Source organism: Perca flavescens, unplaced genomic scaffold, assembly GCF_004354835.1.
Source record: "Perca flavescens isolate YP-PL-M2 unplaced genomic scaffold, PFLA_1.0 EPR50_1.1_unplaced_scaf_3, whole genome shotgun sequence".
Taxonomy (NCBI): Eukaryota; Metazoa; Chordata; class Actinopteri; order Perciformes; family Percidae; genus Perca; species Perca flavescens.
In genome coordinates this window covers 32,083-52,650 of record NW_021166680.1, presented here as the reverse complement: position 1 = coordinate 52,650, position 20,568 = coordinate 32,083, and the positions used below count along the sequence as shown (strand labels likewise).

At 41.7% G+C, this 20,568-nt stretch overlaps 3 non-coding genes and 3 pseudogenes across 3 annotated transcripts; all 6 read left to right on the top strand.

The window, feature by feature from the left end:
• The first annotated feature begins 70 nt into the window (after nt 1–70).
• Nucleotides 71–229, top strand: LOC114551664 (U1 spliceosomal RNA). Its single transcript, XR_003691972.1, has one exon. It is a non-coding gene; the product is annotated as a U1 spliceosomal RNA (small nuclear RNA).
• A 582-nt stretch (nt 230–811) lies between these two features.
• On the top strand, nt 812–993 carry LOC114551668 (uncharacterized; annotated as a pseudogene).
• Nucleotides 994–1,495: 502 nt separating this feature from the next.
• On the top strand, nt 1,496–1,675 carry LOC114551672 (uncharacterized; annotated as a pseudogene).
• A 500-nt stretch (nt 1,676–2,175) lies between these two features.
• LOC114551666 (uncharacterized) lies at nt 2,176–2,320 on the top strand (annotated as a pseudogene).
• Nucleotides 2,321–2,935: 615 nt separating this feature from the next.
• LOC114551687 (U1 spliceosomal RNA) lies at nt 2,936–3,099 on the top strand. The gene has a single exon (XR_003691980.1). It is a non-coding gene; the product is annotated as a U1 spliceosomal RNA (small nuclear RNA).
• A 514-nt stretch (nt 3,100–3,613) lies between these two features.
• LOC114551661 (U1 spliceosomal RNA) lies at nt 3,614–3,780 on the top strand. The gene has a single exon (XR_003691969.1). It is a non-coding gene; the product is annotated as a U1 spliceosomal RNA (small nuclear RNA).
• The last annotated feature ends 16,788 nt before the right edge of the window (nt 3,781–20,568 follow it).

Genomic DNA, 20,568 nt, shown 5'->3' with positions numbered 1-20,568 from the left:
GCATTGTAGAAACCGTCATACAGAGTTTTGTGTCTGGGAATGAAGCCCCTTTCTCTGGCTCATCCAACTCATACTTACCTGGCAGGGGAGATACCATGATCAAGAAGGTGGTTCACCCAGGGCGAGGCTTAACCATTGCACTCGGTTATGCTGACCCGTGCGAATTCCCCAAATGTGGGAATCTCGACTGCATAATTTGTGGTAGTGGGGACTGCGTTCGCTCTCCCTGATCGTGATGTTGCAAAAAAAAAAACCAATACAGGACTTTTGGCTCCTGATCAGTGTGATGTTGGGGAAAAAAACAATACAGGACGTGATGTTGAAAAAAAAACAATACAGGACTTTTGGCTTGGAATGTGCTGCAACATGAAGTGTTCAAATTTTGAGTCAGTGGCGCTACGCGTCTTCAGGCCTTTGGTTCCTTTTGCATTTAGTCCAGGAAGTTGCAGCTTTGCTGTACGGCAGTGTCTGGTGTAAGCTGTGAACATAAATGTAGAAAAATGCCTGCGATTCAGATGGCAGTCAGAAGTGGGTGTGGCCTTTTGGGTGGGACCAAATGAGTTGCGTGTTCTCCGCTCCAAGGTTGTTCTCTCTTTGTGGCAAAAAATGTCCTCTGAAACATTTTGCCAATGCTAGCATGCTTAGGTTTAAGGCTTTTTTGTGAAGCAGGTTTGCTTTCTCACATGCAGAAACAGCTTGCCAAGCTGAGATAATGCTAAAAGCACTGAACTCTGGGATTATGCATTGTAGAAACCGTCATACAGAGTTTTGTGTCTGGGAATGAAGCCCCTTTCTCTGGCTCATCCAACTCATACTTACCTGGCAGGGGAGATACCATGATCAAGAAGGTGGTTCACCCAGGGCGAGGCTTAACCATTGCACTCCGGTTATGCTGACCCGTGCGAATTCCCCAAATCCCCAAATGTGGGGGAATCTCGACTGCATAATTTTTGGTAGTGGGGACTCAGTCAGTAGTCGTTCGCGCTCTCCTCTGATCGTGATGTTGAAAAAAAAAACAATACAGGACTTTTGGCTTGGAATGTGCTGCAACATGAAGTGTTCAAATTTTGGAGTCAGTGGCGCTACGCGTCTTCAGGCCTTTTGGTTCCTTTTGCATTTAGTCCAGGAAGTTGCAGCTTTGCTGTACGGCAGTGTCTGGTGTAAGCTGTGAACATAAATGTAGAAAAATGCCTGCGATTCAGATGGCAGTCAGAAGTGGGTGTGGCCTTTTGGGTGGGACCAAATGAGTTGCGTGTTCTCCGCTCCAAGGTTGTTCTCTCTTTGTGGCAAAAAATGTCCTCTGAACATTTTGCCAATGCTAGCATGCTTAGGTTTAAGGCTTTTGTGAAGCAGGTTTGCTTTCTCACATGCAGAAACAGCTTGCCAAGCTGAGATAATGCTAAAAGCACTGAACTCTGGGATTATGCATTGTAGAAACCGTCATACAGAGTTTTGTGTCTGGGAATGAAGGCCCTTTCTCTGGCTCATCCAACTCATACTTACCTGGCAGGGGAGATACCATGATCAAGAAGGTGGTTCACCCCAGGCTTAACCATTGCAGGCTTAACCATTGCACTCCGGTTATGCTGACCCGTGCGAATGCCAGGAATTTGGGAATCTCGACTGCATGTTCAAATTTTTGTAGTAGTGGGGACTGCGTTCGCGCTTCCCCTGATCGTGATGTTGAAAAAAAAAAACAATACAGGACTTTTGGCTTGGAATGTGCTGCAACATGAAGTGTTCAAATTTTGAGTCAGTGGCGCTATGCGTTTTGAGGCCTTTCGGTTCCTTTTGCATTTCGTCCAGGAAGTTGCAGCTTTGCTGTACGGCAGTGTCTGGTGTAAGCTGTGAACATAAATGTAGAAAAATGCCTGCGATTCAGATGGCAGTCAGAAGTGGGTGTGGCCTTTTGGGTGGGACCAAATGAGTTGCGTGTTCTCCGCTCCAAGGTTGTTCTCTCTTTGTGGCAAAAAATGTCCTCTGAACATTTTGCCAATGCTAGCATGCTTAGGTTTAAGGCTTTTGTGAAGCAGGTTTGCTTTCTCACATGCAGAAACAGCTTGCCAAGCTGAGATAATGCTAAAAGCACTGAACTCTGGGATTATGCATTGTAGAAACCGTCATACAGAGTTTTGTGTCTGGGAATGAAGCCCCTTTCTCTGGCTCATCCAACTCATACTTACCTGGCAGGGGAGATACCATGATCAAGAAGGTGGTTCACCCAGGGCGAGGCTTAACCATTGCACTCCGGTTATGCTGACCCGTGCGAATTCCCCAAATGTGGGAATCTCGACTGCATAATTTGTGGTAGTGGGGACTGGGGGATGAAAAAAAAAAACCAATACAGGACTTTTGGCTCAGAATGTGCTGCAACGTGCAGTGTTCAAACTTTGGAGTCAGTCAGTAGTGGGGGACTGCGTTCGCGCTCTCCTCTGATCGTGATGTTGAAAAAAAAAACAATACAGGACTTTTGGCTTGGAATGTGCTGCAACATGAAGTGTTCAAATTTTGGAGTCAGTGGCGCTACACGTCTTCAGGCCTTTGGTTCCTTTTGCATTTAGTCCAGGAAGTTGCAGCTTTGCTGTACGGCAGTGTCTGGTGTAAGCTGTGAACATAAATGTAGAAAAATGCCTGCGATTCAGATGGCAGTCAGAAGTGGGTGTGGCCTTTTGGGTGGGACCAAATGAGTTGCGTGTTCTCCGCTCCAAGGTTGTTCTCTCTTTGTGGCAAAAATGTCCTCTGAACATTTTGCCAATGCTAGCATGCTTAGGTTTAAGGCTTTTTGTGAAGCAGGTTTGCTTTCTCACATGCAGAAACAGCTTGCCAAGCTGAGATAATGCTAAAAGCACTGAACTCTGGGATTATGCATTGTAGAAACCGTCATACAGAGTTTTGTGTCTGGGAATGAAGGCCCTTTCTCTGGCTCATCCAACTCATACTTACCTGGCAGGGGAGATACCATGATCAAGAAGGTGGTTCACCCAGGGCGAGGCTTAACCATTGCACTCCGGTTATGCTGACCCGTGCGAATTCCCCAAATGTGGGAATCTCGACTGCATAATTTGTGGTAGTGGGGGACTGCGTTCGCGCTTTCCCCTGATCGTGATGTTGAAAAAAAACAATACAGGACTTTTGCTTGGAATGTGCTGCAAAGTGCAGTCTTCAAACTTTGAGTCAGTGGCGCTGCAACATGAAGCGTTCAAATTTTTTGAGGCCTTTCAGGTTCCTTTTGCATTTCGTCCAGGAAGTTGCAGCTTTGCTGTACGGCAGTGTCTGGTGTAAGCTGTGAACATAAATGTAGAAAAATGCCTGCGATTCAGATGGCAGTCAGAAGTGGGTGTGGCCTTTTGGGTGGGACCAAATGAGTTGCGTGTTCTCCGCTCAAGGTTGTTCTCTCTTTGTGGCAAAAAATGTCCTCTGAACATTTTGCCAATGCTAGCATGCTTAGGTTTAAGGCTTTTTGTGAAGCAGGTTTGCTTTCTCACATGCAGAAACAGCTTGCCAAGCTGAGATAATGCTAAAAGCACTGAACTCTGGGATTATGCATTGTAGAAACCGTCATACAGAGTTTTGTGTCTGGGAATGAAGCCACTTTCTCTAGCTCATCCAACTCATACTTACCTGGCAGGGGAGATACCATGATCAAGAAGGTGGTTCACCCAGGGCGAGGCTTAACCATTGCACTCCGGTTATGCTGACCTGACCCGTGCGAATTCCCCAAATGTGGGAATCTCGACTGCATAATTTGTGGTAGTGGGGACTGCGTTCGCGCTCTCCCCTGATCGTGATGAAAAAAAAAAAAAAACAATACAGGACTTTTGGCTTGGAATGTGCTGCAAGGTGCAGTGTTCAAACTTTTGAGTCAGTGGCGCTCTCCTCTGACGTGATGTTGCGTCTTCAGGCCTTTCGGTTCCTTTTGCATTTAGTCCAGGAAGTTGCAGCTTTGCTGTCACGGCAGTGTCTGGTGTAAGCTGTGAACATAAATGTAGAAAAATGCCTGCGATTCAGATGGCAGTCAGAAGTGGGTGTGGCCTTTTGGGTGGGACCAAATGAGTTGCGTGTTCTCCGCTCCAAGGTTGTTCTCTCTTTCTTTGGCAAAAAATGTCCTCTGAACATTTTGCCAATGCTAGCATGCTTAGGTTTAAGGCTTTTGTGAAGCAGGTTTGCTTTCTCACATGCAGAAAAACAGCTTGAACTCCTAGGGATTGGCATGGTTTTATTTCAGTTAGCCTAATAAGCATTGAGATAATGCTGAAAAGATATCTGACTGACAGAAATACATCAGAAAGTAGGTGTTCTATATGTAACACACACTTTCTGGTGTATTGGTACCTACCAGCTGAAACCCCACATTAGTTATAGACTATAACTGATGTACGTTTACTTTCCCCTGGACAAGAGACACAGTTGTCCTGTGTCCTCTGTGAGGACACCGCCAGCTTTGGCCTCACCTCCTTCATCACGACTTCACCCAGCCGAGCACGACTGTCCAGAACAAGACCAACAACCAACCAAGAACAACAAGAACAGAGAACAGATGCTTCAGCAGCAGCAGCAGCTTAACTGTCAATCAACAATGGACGGACAATGGCCAGACAATCACTGTTGGACCACACAGGGACACCTTTACCTTCATGCTAGCAGAGGATGAGATAACGCCTGCCTGCCTTTGCTTCACCTTCTCTGACAATAAGCTGAATCTCATTCATCCTTCCTAAACTACTCTGCACTGGACAGAAATGTTGTGTTGCCCTGCAGCAGTGTTCAAGGTATTTCATTCTTGTGGATTACGTAACTTTTGAACATGTTTTTTGCATGGTCTGCAGTTTATTACAACAACTTTCTGTTTTCTCTTGTCAGGACCCGCTTCATGTCCACAGCTTCGCATCCAATGCTTTCCACAGTTCAGTAGAGCCCAACTACTGTTGACGTTGGCGAGTGATCAGATGAACTGATGCGGGGAACCAAACTTACGCTGATCATTCATTCACTCATCACTATTACAGAGACAGCTCCTCCTTAGTGCAACCAAGTTGTAAAGGTAACTGTTATTTGTATTAACTTAGTACAAGATTTGACCAAAGAACTAACAAAAACACTGATGGCATTACTGTTTGTGGTTACTATTTGCATTAGGAATGCAAGGGATAATGTTTTTTTACTGTTTTTCCATCTAAGGCCTCTGCTCCTACCATCTGGGGCCAGATACCTGGAAGCAGCAGTTCTACAGTACCTGGATCATCAAAGGTCACAATGCTACAGCCCCTTACATCTTCATACTGTGCTCTGTTAAGAGTTTTGGTTTGTGCCAACAATGGACGGATTCAACAATTAGCAACTTACACTAATGACCCATGGACACTGACTCTAAGACGCCGATTGTTTTTGGTACATTGATATTTTATATATATCGTATAATTCGAACAATGTATGCTTATTTTGTATTTCATCACAATTAATATCTTTTATTTTATTAATTTATTTTTTATGTCACCTTTCTTTTTCCTTCATTATCTGTTTTCTTGGAAGACAAAACAGATATATATATATATATATATACACACATACATACATACATACATACATACATAGAAGGAAAAGGAAAGAATGACATGGAATATATTTTACAAAACTTATAATTATTAGTGTGGGGTTTCAGCTGGTAGTTAAAGGTGTGTTAAAGGTGTGTTAAAGGATTTTCACGTGTAAACTCTTCCATGGGCTAATCTAAACCCTATTGAAAAGCTATGACAGTGTTTAAATTTAAAAATCAAAGCTGAACATTTTGTCTCCAGATTTCCCAAAATACATGACTTGGTTAAATACGCCTTGTCAAAAGAACTAGTTAAGAACTAATGTTCCTATGATTGTCTTCTAACCAGAAGACGACTTATTTTTATTATTTATCTCCACCTTATATGATTTATACATTATATCCTTATTTTTCAGTTTCAGTACAATTCATATCTTTTATTTTTATTTATTTTTCAAGTCACCTTTCTGTTTTTCCTCTTTTGTCCCTCCTCTTTTGGGATTTCAGTAAAGTGAGCTAAATGTTGTGATAACGTTTAAAATGACAGCGATTGTCAGTACAGGGCGACTGCAGCTTGAATAAAAAATGGGATATTAGTCTAACCACCATGTAAAAGGCCTTTAATGGTAGGTCTTAGGCCGTCTGCACACTGGTATACTCGGTATATATTTATGTTAAGTGCAGTAAATCAATGGGAAACATCCCTGTGTACAGACAAGACTAGCAGCAGCAGCGCCACGTCAGACACGTTTCTGATGTGTAAAGACATAGAAAAAGCCACGCAGCCGCCACGCAACAGAAGCGGCACGCTCACGCCACGCAGCCAGTGTGTAGCCGGCCTAACAATATTGTAAACCATTGAAACATATATTATGGACCCCTTTGATGTTATCACAATTGATATATTTAATTTAATTTTCAGTTACTTTAGTTGACAGGATGTTGACAGTGGTGTAAAAAAGTGTTTGCCCCTTCCTGATTTGTTATTGTTACTTTTTGTTACACCTAAATGTTTCAGATCGTCAAACTAATTAATTATAATACAAAGATAACGCAAGTAAACACAAAATACAGTTGTTAAAGGTTTTTATTATTATGGAAAAAATCCAAACCTACATGACCCCCCCCGCACTGTTAAAACATAACTTCTTCCCAGAAGTGGCTGGCCGACCAAATTTACCCCAAAAGGGCAGTGACGAGTCATCCAAGAGGTCAGAAAAGACCCCACAACAACATCCAAACTTCAGGCCTCACTTGCCTCAGTTAAGGTCAGTGTTCAGGACTCCACCATAACAAAGAGACTGGGCAAAAATGGCCTGCATGGCAGAGTTCAAGGACAAAAACCACTGCTGAGCAAAAAGAACATTAAGGCTCGTCTCATTTTTGCCAGAAAACATGAAACTTGATCATCCCCAAGACTTTTAGGAAAATACTCTGTGGAGTGACGAGAAAACCTCATTTCAGAAAGAGAACATAATAACAACAGTAATGTGATGGTCTGCGCCTGTTTTGCTGCTTCAGGACCTGGAAGACTTGCTGTGATAAATGGAACCATGAATTCTGCTGTTTACCAGAAATCCAGAAGGACAATGTCCAGCCATATGTTCGTGACCTCAAGCTGAAGCGAACTTGGGTTCTGCAGAAGGACAATGATCAAAAGCACATCAGTAAGTCCACTTCTGAATGGCTGAAGAAAAACAAAATGAAGACTTTGGAGTGGCCTAGTCAAAGTCCTGACCTGAATCCTATTGTGATGCTGTGGCATGACCTTAAAAAGGCAGCTCATGCTCAAAAACCCTTCAATGTGGCTGAATGACAACAATTCTGCAGAGATGAGTGGGACAAAATTCCTCCACAGTGCTGTAAAAGACTCAATGCAAGGTATTGCAAACGCTTGATTGCAGTCGTTGCTGCTAAGGGTGGTCCAAACAGTTATAAGGCCATGTAGGTTTGGATTTTGTTTTCCCTTAATAATAACAACCTTCATTTAAAAACTACATTTTGTGTTTAATTGTGTTAACTTTGACTAATATTTAAATTTGTTTGATGATCTGAAACATTTAAGTGTGACAAAGCAGCAAACACTTTTTCAAACCACTGTATATTGTTGGGCCCTGCCTTAAATAACTAGTAGAAAAACAATTACTGTTTAGGCACTATGGATTTTGGTTTTGCAAGAATTGCTGTATTGTATTTTTCTATGTTCTTTTTATTTATTTAAAAAACAAAAAACTATATTCTAAACCATTGCAACATACAGTATTGACCCATTGGCTCACCGGCTGCCTGTCTGTCAACAGTATGACAACAATTTTAATTTTATTTATTTATTAATATCTAACTTATATGCCTTTGAAGTGCATGCCTCACTTTAATCACAATTAATATTGTTTATTTATTTTTCATATCAACCTTTTCCTTTTTTTCTAACAGATAAATGACAGATGTAGAAGTAGTAGAAAACAATTCCTTTTCAGGCATTATGGATTTTGGTGTTGCAAGTAACCACTTTGTTATTAATACATATTTCACACTGTTTTTCTCAGCTACCATCTTATCAGACTGTTAGAGGGCATTTGCAAGTTTTTTTCTTTGGTACTTTGTTTTTGGAAACTGTTTTTGGAAACAGTAAGTTTCTTACTGGTTGGCCAATGTGTCCCCATGGTGTTGGATCTTTTTTACATTTCTAATTTTCTTTTAAATTCATTTTAGCTCATTTCAATGATGTTCAATTAATTAAAATATAACTTAGGTCATTCTACATTCAATTCAATAGTCATAGACACACGTTTTTGACATTGCTGGTATGACGGTCCTATCATGCTACTGTATATATGTGCATACTGAAAATATTAAGAACTCTATATTCACATTTATATGTATTGATATGTATTTACAATATGCATTTTAACAATCATATTTTTTGCTGTAATGCTGGTTACTCAACTATTTTTTTTTTAAACATTGTGATTAATATTTCTGTATGAACATCATATAACGCTTTTTTTGTATTTGTACTGTTGATATGACTGCATTTTGAAAGATACAAATTATGGTGTTAATTACTACAACATGTTTGACTCAAAACAGTAATATAATTGAATAAAATTAAAATATATTTGAAACCAGGTCACCGTCTGCACCTTACTTATCCACACCATTTCATTACCTTTCCATTTTCCAGATCATGCCATTGTTTTCATGTATATAATGTCAGGACTGTTGTTAATTGTAACAACAGAACATAGTGTTTGATGGGCAAACTCCAACATAAAAATTACTATAAACTCCTCAGACTTACATTGTTTCAGTAAACTTCAGATCACATATACAATAATCCATATTTAGGCAATTTTGATGCCTTAATATCATCGTATACTATGTTTTTTTGAACATTCTTGTCATTAATGTATTTAATTTTTCGTTTTCAATGCAAAGTTGTTCTTCTTTTCGGGCAATATATTTCACATCTCATCTCAGCTAGATTGATGCTTTTTCGTTCTATGCAGTATATATATCTGATAATGAAAATATTTCTTCTTCCAGCATTTTCAACTTTCATCTTTAACAGTATTACAGTATTAATTTGTTTCATATTTTTGGATATATGAGTCATTATCAGTTAGAAAATCTACTCAGACCTCACAATGTTCTACATATTTTGTCATTATTCAACCTTTAAAGCAAATAGTTCAGTTTAGCATAAACTTTTAACTTTTTAATGAAATTCATACTTATTAAACCGATTTCCACTTTTTCAACTATTCTCAGTACTTCAACTTCTTCTTACGGATTTAAGCTATTCAACCACTTTAGCTTTAGCAATTCAGTTGTTCAGCATTCCCACGCATTTTCTGCAGGAAATGCATTTTCTAGTTTTATTAATTTTATTCCGTACGTTTTTTGGCTCTGCGTAACTTCTGCATACTTTCAGCTATTTAAACCATTCAACTTTTCAAATGTTCAGCACTTTCAGCTAATGATGGGACTTCTTCAACTTTTTTTCTACTATTTATACTTTTTAAAATTTTAAGCGTTTTAACACTTTTTTTTAACATTGAAGTGAATGAGAGCAGCCTTCAACTCCTTAAAATCTTCTTCCGCTCCCAAAATTTTCAGCTCCTTCATACTTTCACCTACAGACGCCAAACAAACTTTAAAATGTTCACAAACTATTCAGCTATCCGGCTATTACCTTTAAGTGTGATATCTTTTACAGTTTTTGAGAAAAAGCTGTTTAAGTTTAGTGATTATTTCAGGAAATTTTATCGATTAAACAGAGTGTGTATTGCGCTGCTTAGAGTGATGATGTCTTCATCCAGAGTGTGAAGCTTCGAAAAAATTATCTTAGTTCCTTCTTAATAAATTGCTCTCCTGCCCACAATATCTACTTGTCATACACAATTTATACATCGAAACGTAGGTATTTTTGTCTAGTTTCAGAAAATTGAAACGCCTTTTACTGTTGGCTGGTTGAGCTTCCAAATGACACAAGGTCCAAATCTTTCTCCATTGGCTCCAATGTTAGAAGTTATGGATATTTCCCAGCAAAACACTGAACGAACCACTTTTTTGAATTGCTGATATACCCACATTTTTATGTTTAGCCATATAAATTTTAAGTCAAGGTCAAGTCGTTGTTTCGATAGCATGTACTGTTGTGGATTTATTAAGGCTTGTTTGAAGGGTTCTCTCACACTGACTCTGACTCATTAGGTGTGGAGATTAATGATCAAAGGGAGGCTTTATAACTACTCAAGGAACATTATTTGCCTGTCCTGACTATAGCACAGTGGTTATGGTCCATGGCTGTGGTGTGGATGAATTGGGTTCCAATCCCACTGTGGCACATTACCCAATGTGTCCTTGGCTAGAATGGCAATTGAGTTCTTAACCTTTTTCTTATGGATTTAAGCTATTCATGTTTTATTTTGCAAACACAATCACACACACGCAAACACACACACACACACATATACACACACACAAAGAAACACACATAGAGACACACTCACACACACACACACACACAAACACACAGACAGACACACAGACCCACACTAAAAGACAGACAAAGTCACACACACATACACACACACACACACACACACACACACACACACACACACACACACAGACACAGACTCACACACAAACACACATACACACACAAACACACACACATACACACAGACACACACACACACAGACACACACACACAGAGACACAGACACTCAGACACACACATAGCCACACACACACACACACACAAAAACACACACACACACACACAGACTCACACTCACACACAGACACAGACACAGACACACACACACACGCAGACACACAGACACACGCAGACACACAGACACACTGTCTCTCACTAATCAGGTGTGGTGATTAATGATCAAAGAGAGGCTTTATAAGTACTGAAGGAACATTGTTTGTCTGTTCTGAAGATAGCGCAGTGGTTATGGCACATAGCTAGAGTGTGGGGGGCCTGGGTTCAATTCCCATTATGGCACATCATTCAGCATGTCCTTGGCAAAGGTGTTATTTGACTTTTTCAACTACTCTCACTACTTCAACTTATACTCTCACTACTTCAACTTATTTTTACGGTTTTAAGCTATTCATCCAGTTTAGCTTTAGCAATTCAGCTATTCATGTTTTATTTTGCAAACTCACACACATGCACACACGCAAGCAGACACGCAAACACATATACACACACAGACATCAAAGAGAGGCTTTATAAGTACTCAAGGAACATTGTTTACCTGTCCTGACTATAGCACAGTGGTTATGGTGCGTAAGTAGAAGTTGGCAGTGTATAATTTTGGATACACCCTGGGGTTTTTTGGGATGGAGAACACACTGGTGTCATCAGATTTTAAAAATCGAATCGTTAAATAGGTGAAAATAGCTTATTACCATATTTGACAGTGCTTACAGTAGGTAATTTGGTGACCATATCTACATGATAGCTAATGTCCAGAGCTTTCTATAACAGCTGGTTTTATGTGTGTAGCACCTTCTGTTGCTAAATGACAGTGATGTGTTTGCTATAGTCCTACGACAACGTTTTAATTTTTACACATCATGGAGACCACTTAGCAGGAGATACTTTATTGTCCCCAGAGGTATATTTGCCTTGAGTTCAAATGCTTCACAAATAACACTTGACATATTGTTTTATCATACAGCTGACATACTTAAAATAAAAAACAACATGAACAAAGTGATATAGGCTAGACTGAAGCACATCACACAGCAACAATCTATTGCTCATCTTTCACAAACAGTGACAAGAGCAACACAACCATGCTTCATATCATGAAGCTATTGCACACCCTCAATCTCAAGCAACATTATTTAAAGTTTTAATTGAGGTAGGTCCAAATTAGGCCTAAATCATCATCAACGTTTTTATAGTTTAGAAATGTTAAGTTTACCCATATCTTCTGCCAGAGGATAAGAGCTCATACATGGCATGGAGAATAAAGGTAGAGCAGACCATATTCTGTGTGCTTGCCTGGAGAGACTGGTTTCTATTCCTTACACAACCTTCATGAGAGTCATAATAAAATTCTCTGTAATGCAGCCATAAACCATCTGATTCACCGTGGGTGTCTGCTCTAAATGATAACACACACTTTCAACACGGGCCTTCCAGCCAAAGGTGCATGTTGTCCATATGAACACCATTGGGCCTATAGGAGCAGAGCCGATGGATTGGTTCATCATTTATGACCTCTGATATCCTCTGACCCAGCTCTATCTCGAGAGTTACCTCAACTTCAGTTTCAAAGGTGTGTGTGTGTGTGTGTGTGTGTGTGGGGGTGAGCTTTTCTTAGACATGAGTGGGGGGGGGCACCAAGGAAGAAAGGTTGGGAACCACTGCTCTGACCCATGTCATGACCCTTTTCTCAGCTTGTGAAATGGTTGAATGAGATGTGTGAGTTTTGTCTTTGTGCAGTAGTGCTGAGGTAGAAGTGTGCCAAAAATGCCATACAAATGTTGTATATGTATACATACCCAAACAAAGCTATATACATCTTACTCAGTGAACAAAAACCTCGGTAACAATCTGCTTATCCTTTTAATTTCCTGAAAATGCTTCTTAAAACTAGTCCCTTCTTAATTTTGAAAAGGTAGTCTCAGTAAAGGCTACAAAGGTTAGGATGGCTACAAGCTGTAACCACGGTGATTGATATGAGGATCATCTTATGAATATAATAATGAATATGTTAGGCCTACCATAAATTGATATTTCAAAAAAAAAGTAATTTATTTAAAACAACTAATAATGCAGTGTGATTTTAAATCAAACTAAGTCCCACACATAAATATACTTATGTTTTTCCCCTTTAGTCTTTGCTATTAATATTCATCAACTGCAAAATTAGAAAATTGCGTTTTTAAATAACTATGTATGGAAAATAAAATAAAAAATGCTTCTCTTTGTATATTGTTTTTCACAACAGTACAATTCAAAACAAATGCAAATTAGTCAAACAAGCCATTAGGCTGTATTTCTAAACACTCAACTGTAGGTTTTTATATAGTATATATAAGGCAAATAAAAGTGCTAAATCTGGTGGTGAGTTGGGTCAGGGGGTGGGGGAAGACTCTGGACAGACCTGGTAAGCCCAAACGTGTAGTGCGGGTAAATTGGGAACGTCTGGAGGAGGCCCCTGTCCGACAGACTTTCAACTCACACCTCCGGCGGAGCTTTTCGTGCATCCCTGTGGAGGCTGGGGGCATTGAACCCGAGTGGACAATGTTCAAAGTTTCCATTGCTGAAGCTGCGGCGAGGAGCTGTGGTCTTAGGATCTTAGGTGCCTCAAGGGGCGGTAACCCACGAACACCGTGGTGGACACCAGTGGTCAGGGAAGCCGTCCGACTGAAGAAGGAGTCCTTCCGGGATATGTTATCTCGGAGGACTCGGAGGCAGTTGCAGGGTACCCGAAGGGCCGAAGGGCTGCAGCCTCTGCCGTGAAAGAGGCAAAGCAGCGGGTGTGGGAGAAGTTTGAGAAGACATGGAGAAGGACTTTCGGTCGGCACCAAAGTGTTTCTGGAAAACTGTTCGCCACCTCAGGAGGGGGAAGCGGGGAACCATCCAAGCTGTGTACAGTAAGGATGGGACACTGTTGACCTCCACTGAGGAGGTAATAGGGCGGTGGAGGGAGCACTTTGAGGAACTCCTGAATCCGACTAATACGCCCTCTATGTTAGAGGCAGAGCTGGAGGATAACGGGGATTGTCGCCGATTTCCCAGGCGGAAGTCACTGATGTAGTCAAACAACTACACAGTGGCAAAGCCCCGGGATTGATGAGATCCGTCCAGAAATGCTCAAGGCTCTGGGTGTGGAGGGGTTGTCCTGGTTGACACGCCTCTTCAACATTGCGTGGAAGTCTGGGACGGTGCCAAAGGAGTGGCAGACTGGGGTGGTGGTTCCTCTTTTTAAAAGGGGGACCAGAGGGTGTGTGCCAATTATAGGGGTATCACACTTCTCAGCCTCCCTGGTAAAGTCTACTCCAAGGTGCTGGAAAGGAGGGTTCGGCCGATAGTCGAACCTCGGGTTGAGGAGGAACAATGCGGATTCCGTCCTGGTCGTGGAACAACGGACCAGCTCTTCACTCTCGCAAGGATCCTGGAGGGAGCCTGGGAGTATGCCCAACCGGGTCTACATGTGTTTTGTGGATTTGGAGAAGGCGTATGACCGGGTCCCCGGGAGATACTGTGGGAGGTGCTGCGGGAGTATGGGGTGAGGGGGTCTCTACTCAGGGCCATCCAATCTCTGTATGACCAAAGTGAGAGCTGTGTCCGGGTTCTCGGTAGTAAGTCGGACTCGTTTCAGGTGAGGGTTGGCCTCCGCCAGGGCTGCGCTTTGTCACCAATCCTGTTTGTAATATTTATGGACAGGATATCGAGGCGTAGTCGGGGTGGGGAGGGGTTGCAGTTTGGTGGGCTGGGGATCTCATCGCTGCTCTTTGCAGATGATGTGGTCCTGATGGCATCATCGGCCTGCGACCTTCAGCACTCACTGGATCGGTTCGCAACCGAGTGTGAAGCGGTTGGGATGAGGATCAGCACCTCTAAATCGGAGGCCATGGTTCTCAGCAGGAAACCGATGGAATGCCTTCTCCAGGTAGGGAATGAGTCCTTACCCCAAGTGAAGGAGTTCAAGTACCTTGGGGTTTTGTTCGCGAGTGAGGGGACAATGGAGCGGGAGATTGGTCGGAGAATCGGGCGCAGCGGGGGTGCGGTATTGCATTTAATCTATCGCACCGTTGTGGACGAAAAAGAGAGCTGAGCCAGAAGGCAAAGCTCTCGATCTACCGGTCAGTTTTCGTTCCTACCCTCACCTATGGTCATGAAGGCTGGGTCATGACCGAAAGAACGAGATCCAGGGTACAAGCGGCGAAATGGGTTTCCTCAGGAGGGTGGCTGGCGTCTCCCTTAGAGATAGGGTGAGAAGCTCAGTCATCCGTGAGGAGCTCGGAGAGAGCCGCTGCTCCTTTGCGTCGAAAGGAGCCAGTTGAGGTGGTTCGGGCATCTGGTAAGGATGCCCCTGGGCGCCTCCCTAGGGGAGGTGTTCCAGGCACGTCCAGCTGGGAGGAGGCCTCGGGAAGACCCAGGACTAGGTGGAGGGATTATATCTCCAACCTGGCCTGGGAACGCTCGGGATCCCCAGTCGGAGCTGGTTAATGTTGCTCGGGAAAGGGAAGTTTGGGGTCCCCTGCTGGAGCTGCTCCCCCCGCGACCCGACACCGGATAAGCGGACGAAGATGGATGGATAAAAGTGCTAAATATAAAACACAATTTTGTCATTATTTGTATTTTATTGTGTAAATTCTCACGTACAACGTGGAACATTCTTTCAATTTCCACGTCACTTCCGCGGATTCGTTTAAACGTAGACAAATACATGAAACTGTATTTTAATATTATAACTATCTTTATTGTTTAACTCCTCAAATACAACATTAGAAAAAAACATTAATATTACGAATGTTAGGCCTATATATTTTTATCTTCATATCCGCCGAGCGGGACGTACTACGTCACTTACGGAGTTTTTCGCGGATTCGTTTAAACGTTATTATGGTTCATAACTTACTGGAATAAAACTGAGCAACGTGTTGTTGCTGGTGACACAATAACTGACTGTATATATGTATATTGAAGTGATACTGACCACTGACTGTATATATGTATATTGTAGTGATACTGACCACTGACTGTATATATGTATATTGAAGTGATACTGACCACTGACTGTATATATGTATATTGAAGTGATACTGACCACTGACTGTATATATGTATATTGAAGTGATACTGACCACTGACTGTATATATGTATATTGAAGCGATCCTGGCGTTAAAGACCAGCTGATCGCTGCCCGATTCTTTGAAATGAATGGCCGCATTGCATTGGGGGATAGGCCTATTGTCTTTGAATGCTTCCTGCTCGGATCATATCGTAATGTTCTGTATTAGCCTATACTGTAATATTTCACCGGTAATAAGACCGAAATAATATTATTAAAGTAAAGAAATGAATACCATGATAACATCTAAATAAATGTTGATAGATGTAGCATTATAGTTTAAAAAATATAAATCAACAAAAAAAGCAATCCAGCTTCCCTGGCCGAAATATACCGAAATAATAACATAAAAAGAAATACATATAAACCATGATACTATCTCGTGAATAATGTTGATTAAAACAGCGGTTATTGGGCTAAAAATACCAATAACTGTCACAGATTTCGAGTTAAGGGGCGGGGCGTGTTTTTTTTTTTTCGTCGATATCCGACGGTGAGGGAATAACATGAATGTCTATCTGACGGACCCCCCTCGTCGAAAAATAACGTCAAGGGTACCCTTATTTCGTTGAAACTTGACACCAGGGTCCTTGACCATGCGTCATACATTTGACGAGTAGGGAGTGAGACTGTGTTGACTGTTGTGGATTTATTAAGTCTTGTTTGAAGGGTTCTCCCACACTGTCTCTCACTAACCAGGATTAATGATCAAAGAGAGGCTTTATAAGTACTGAGGGAACACTGCTTGTCTGTTCTGAAGATAGCGCAGTGGTTATGGCACATGGCTAGGGTGTGGGGGGCCTGGGTTCAAATCCCACTGTAGCACATTGATCAGTGTGTCCCTGGCAAAGGTGTTATTTGACTTTTTCAACTACTCTCACTACTTCAACTTATACTCTCACTTCTTCAACTTATTTTTACGGTTTTAAGCTATTCATCCAGTTTAGCTTTAGCAATTCAGCTATTCATGTTAGTAGTATTAAGGTGGTGGGTTTGCGCGTGCATGTGTGACGTCATCACACGCACGCGCAAACCCACCCTGTAATCTGGTCATATGAGCGTGCATGTAACGTCGCGGGTGCCCGTTGGTACTCGCGATCGCCATCTAGTGGCCGAATGTGGTATTGCATCTAATCGTCGAAGTAGCGCGCGCATACCGCGAACGTAATGACGTCGCGGTCGAACGTCGTCACACCGCGATCGCCATCTAGCGGCCGAATATGGTAGTGCATCTAATCGTCGAAGCTGCGCGCGCATACCGCGAACGTAATGACGTCATGGTCGAACGTTGGCACACCGCGAGCGCCATCTAGCGGCCGAATATGGGAGCGCATCCCGTCGTCGAAACTGCGCACGCATCTAGCGGATGTGATGACGTAGGTATAGCTGGCGTCATGGTTTATGTGGGGGTGAGGCATTATTTACATTTTGTAAAAAGGTGTTAAAACGTCTGATAGACCAATGGTTAGCTGTTAAGAAGGGTTTGCTATTGGTGGGTTGTAAAAACGCCCTACAGGGTGTGGTTTGTGGTGTTTAAAAACCCCTTGTTTCAAGGCTGACTGCTCACTTTTTTATCCACCATTTTTAGCTGTTCTGGTAGCTAGCTTGTTTCCACAACAAAAGGCCAGCTGGAGTTTCACTTTTTAATTCTTCTAGGTGCAAGCAAAGAGGAATTGTTTTTCAGCCATGTCTTTCCACGCATTTGGACAACAATCTGGATCATCTTTTGTTGAAGAAGGTGAGACATCTAGAATAGGACCCACTACATTTGGTTTGAGCCTAGCCCACCGTGAAGAGTTATGGGGATGCGAAGAGCCTAATACTGGAACAACAGGCAGTTTGAGTCAGGCTCCCAGAAAGAAGCGATTCCGTTCGGAGATCTTTCCTACAAGCATGACTGAGTCATGTACATCTGATCTGGAATATGTTGGTGTCAACGGATACAGTTATTCAATTCGCTACAATGCTGGATACGTGACATTAGCTGTTTACACTAGTGTTGCTGTGGAACTATCTAGCAATGCCAAAACAGCCTGTACAATCTCTGTGAAAGACTGGGGCCTTTTTCGTGATGTCGTCTGTCCGGATCTTGACAATCCGGGCTTACCTGAGCTGGTGTATGTGTCTCAATGGGATAGTCGCAATGGCTCCAGTATCTATCGTGTGGAAGCAGACCGTTTCACTAGACCTACAGAGGATTTTATTTTCCTTAGCTTGTGCAGTGAAAGGGAGAAGTTAGTTGCTGCCCGTGGTCATGAAGAATGGAAGTTAAAACCGTATCCTGTATCTAACGAGGAATACAACAAATGGTTTAAAAATGTGTTCTTTATACAATGGTGTGACTGGGAGATTTTGAAGAAACAGTTTGATACCATCGACTATGTCATCAGAAGAGACAAAATAAGGAGTTCTTATGAGAACATAAGAAAAAGATTGATATTTGGGAACACTGACCAACAGTCTCTACCCCTGCCACGGAACCTCTATAGACCTAAAATCATCAGACACAAAGACTAGCAAAATGGTGGGTCTATTTTTAATGTGCTAATTATTTGCCCAAAATAGTTAAAATGATTTTATTTTTATTTTTTTTGCTACTGTGATTGTAATGTTATTTTTTTTCTTCCCAGAGGATCTGGAGTGGTTTCATTCGACCCCCACAGGTACGCCTCCTAACACCCCTGGGCTATTTGCACCCCTAAAGGCATCCGGATCTCCTCAATCCCTTTCATCATCGTCATCATTGCCACCTCTATCGCCGGAACACTTCCTACCATCCCCACCTACACCTCCCCTGCCACCATCTCTATTGTTTGGGGCACTTCCCCCTCAGACATGTGCATATCAAACAACCCCCTCAACATATGCTACATTACAACAGGGAGGTGTTGCTGATTGTTCGGACACAGAGGCGCCTGATCAGACGGATGGGGTGGTGTCATCTTTGTTTATAGATAGCGTTAAAACAGCGTCTCTACATCTTCTTAACATTGTTCTTTACAAGTATTTGGAAGAGCTTTGTTCGGGCTGTCAGATCAATCATCCAAGCCAGAATCAGCATGCCTGTTTAGAGGGGCTACCAGAACACTTCTACACTGTCCACTTTGAACAGCTTATGAAAAGACTCCTTACTGATAAATTCATTGGTGTAGTGCAACGTTTTCTGTCCTTGAAACATCTCACAGCTGATGAGGGTAGAATCAGGGGAGTATCCGAAACAGTTTTGTACGAGTTGAAAACGGCTGAAGATGTTACGACTAAAATCAGTGCTATGTATGACTCTATGATAGGGGACGACGTTGTCAAAATAGCCGAAATTAGAGAGATTGGGGACTACTGGCGCGATTTATATGCAAGAAAAAACTAACAGTGTGAAAATATGGGGAATTGTTTAGGTGTAATGTATAACCATATCAGTGAGCGATATCACGTATTGCATTTATCTGGTATTTTAGATCATGCCATTGCTAATGTGAACGACGTTGAAAAATACCAATGTAAGAGTGCTGATGTAGATCGTACAGTTGTGAGTAGGTTAGAAAAACTGATGGTGATTGTAAGAAGACAACATAATACCCCTCCTTGGGAGGATCTGCTGCAGATGTTATTATCAATGTTAATGACACGTGAGAGTATAGTGGAAACATTTTGTGACGTCATAGCCAACATTACACGCAATTTTAAGATGCTGAAAGTTTATCACCTACTTACTATGTATACAATGCTTGTAGATACAGTGAGTTTGTATGTGCAAGAAAAACAGTATACTGATGTCTTGCAGGATTTGCAAAAACTGAATATATTCATAATCAGTAAAAGCGATGTATCCGTATTAGCCAATATGCTATCTATGATAGAATGAGTTTCACTGTCTTCATAACTGTACTATGTATGGATGTGTGAGAGTGTTTTGTAAAAAAAAAAAAAAAATAAAAAAAGAATGACATAACTCTAATGGGTTCACTTGTGTTTTAAATGAATCATGGAGAAGGTTATGCACAAGATATACTATGATCCGTCCCACCCAGGAGGGTTGGGAGGAGTGCAGCAACCGTGATTCCGTCAAAGAATGCACTGGCTTGTCTCCAACTATACCCACGGTTAAAAAGTTTCTGCTGAGGCAGGATGCGTATACACTGCACGCTCCTGCATTGAAACACTTCCCAAGAAACAGAGTGATTGTTAATGGTATCGACAAGCAATTCCAAGCTGATTTGGTCGATATGTCTGAATATTCATCGGAAAACGATAATGTGCATTATTTATTGACATGTATTGATGTGTTTTCTAAATATGCCTGGGTAATATGTCTTAAAAACAAATCGGGTCCTATTGTGACAAGTGCCTTTAAGGAAATATTGGAACAAGGACGCATACCCCAGAAGCTCCAAACAGACGCTGGAAAAGAATTTTATTATTAAGGTTTTTCAAAAATTGATGACACAGTATAAAATTCACCATTTTTCCACATCGAATGAAATAAAAGCAAGTGTTGTTGAACGTTTCAATAGGACTTTCAAAACCAGAATGTGGAGATATTTAACGGCTGTTAACTCACGCCAATATATTGAGGTAGTACAAGATATGGTTGCTGCTTACAACTCTGCATACCATAGGTCAATAAAAATGGCTCCGTCCTCCGTATGTAAAGACAATGAGAAAACTGTCTTTAACACTCTGTACAAACTGAAAC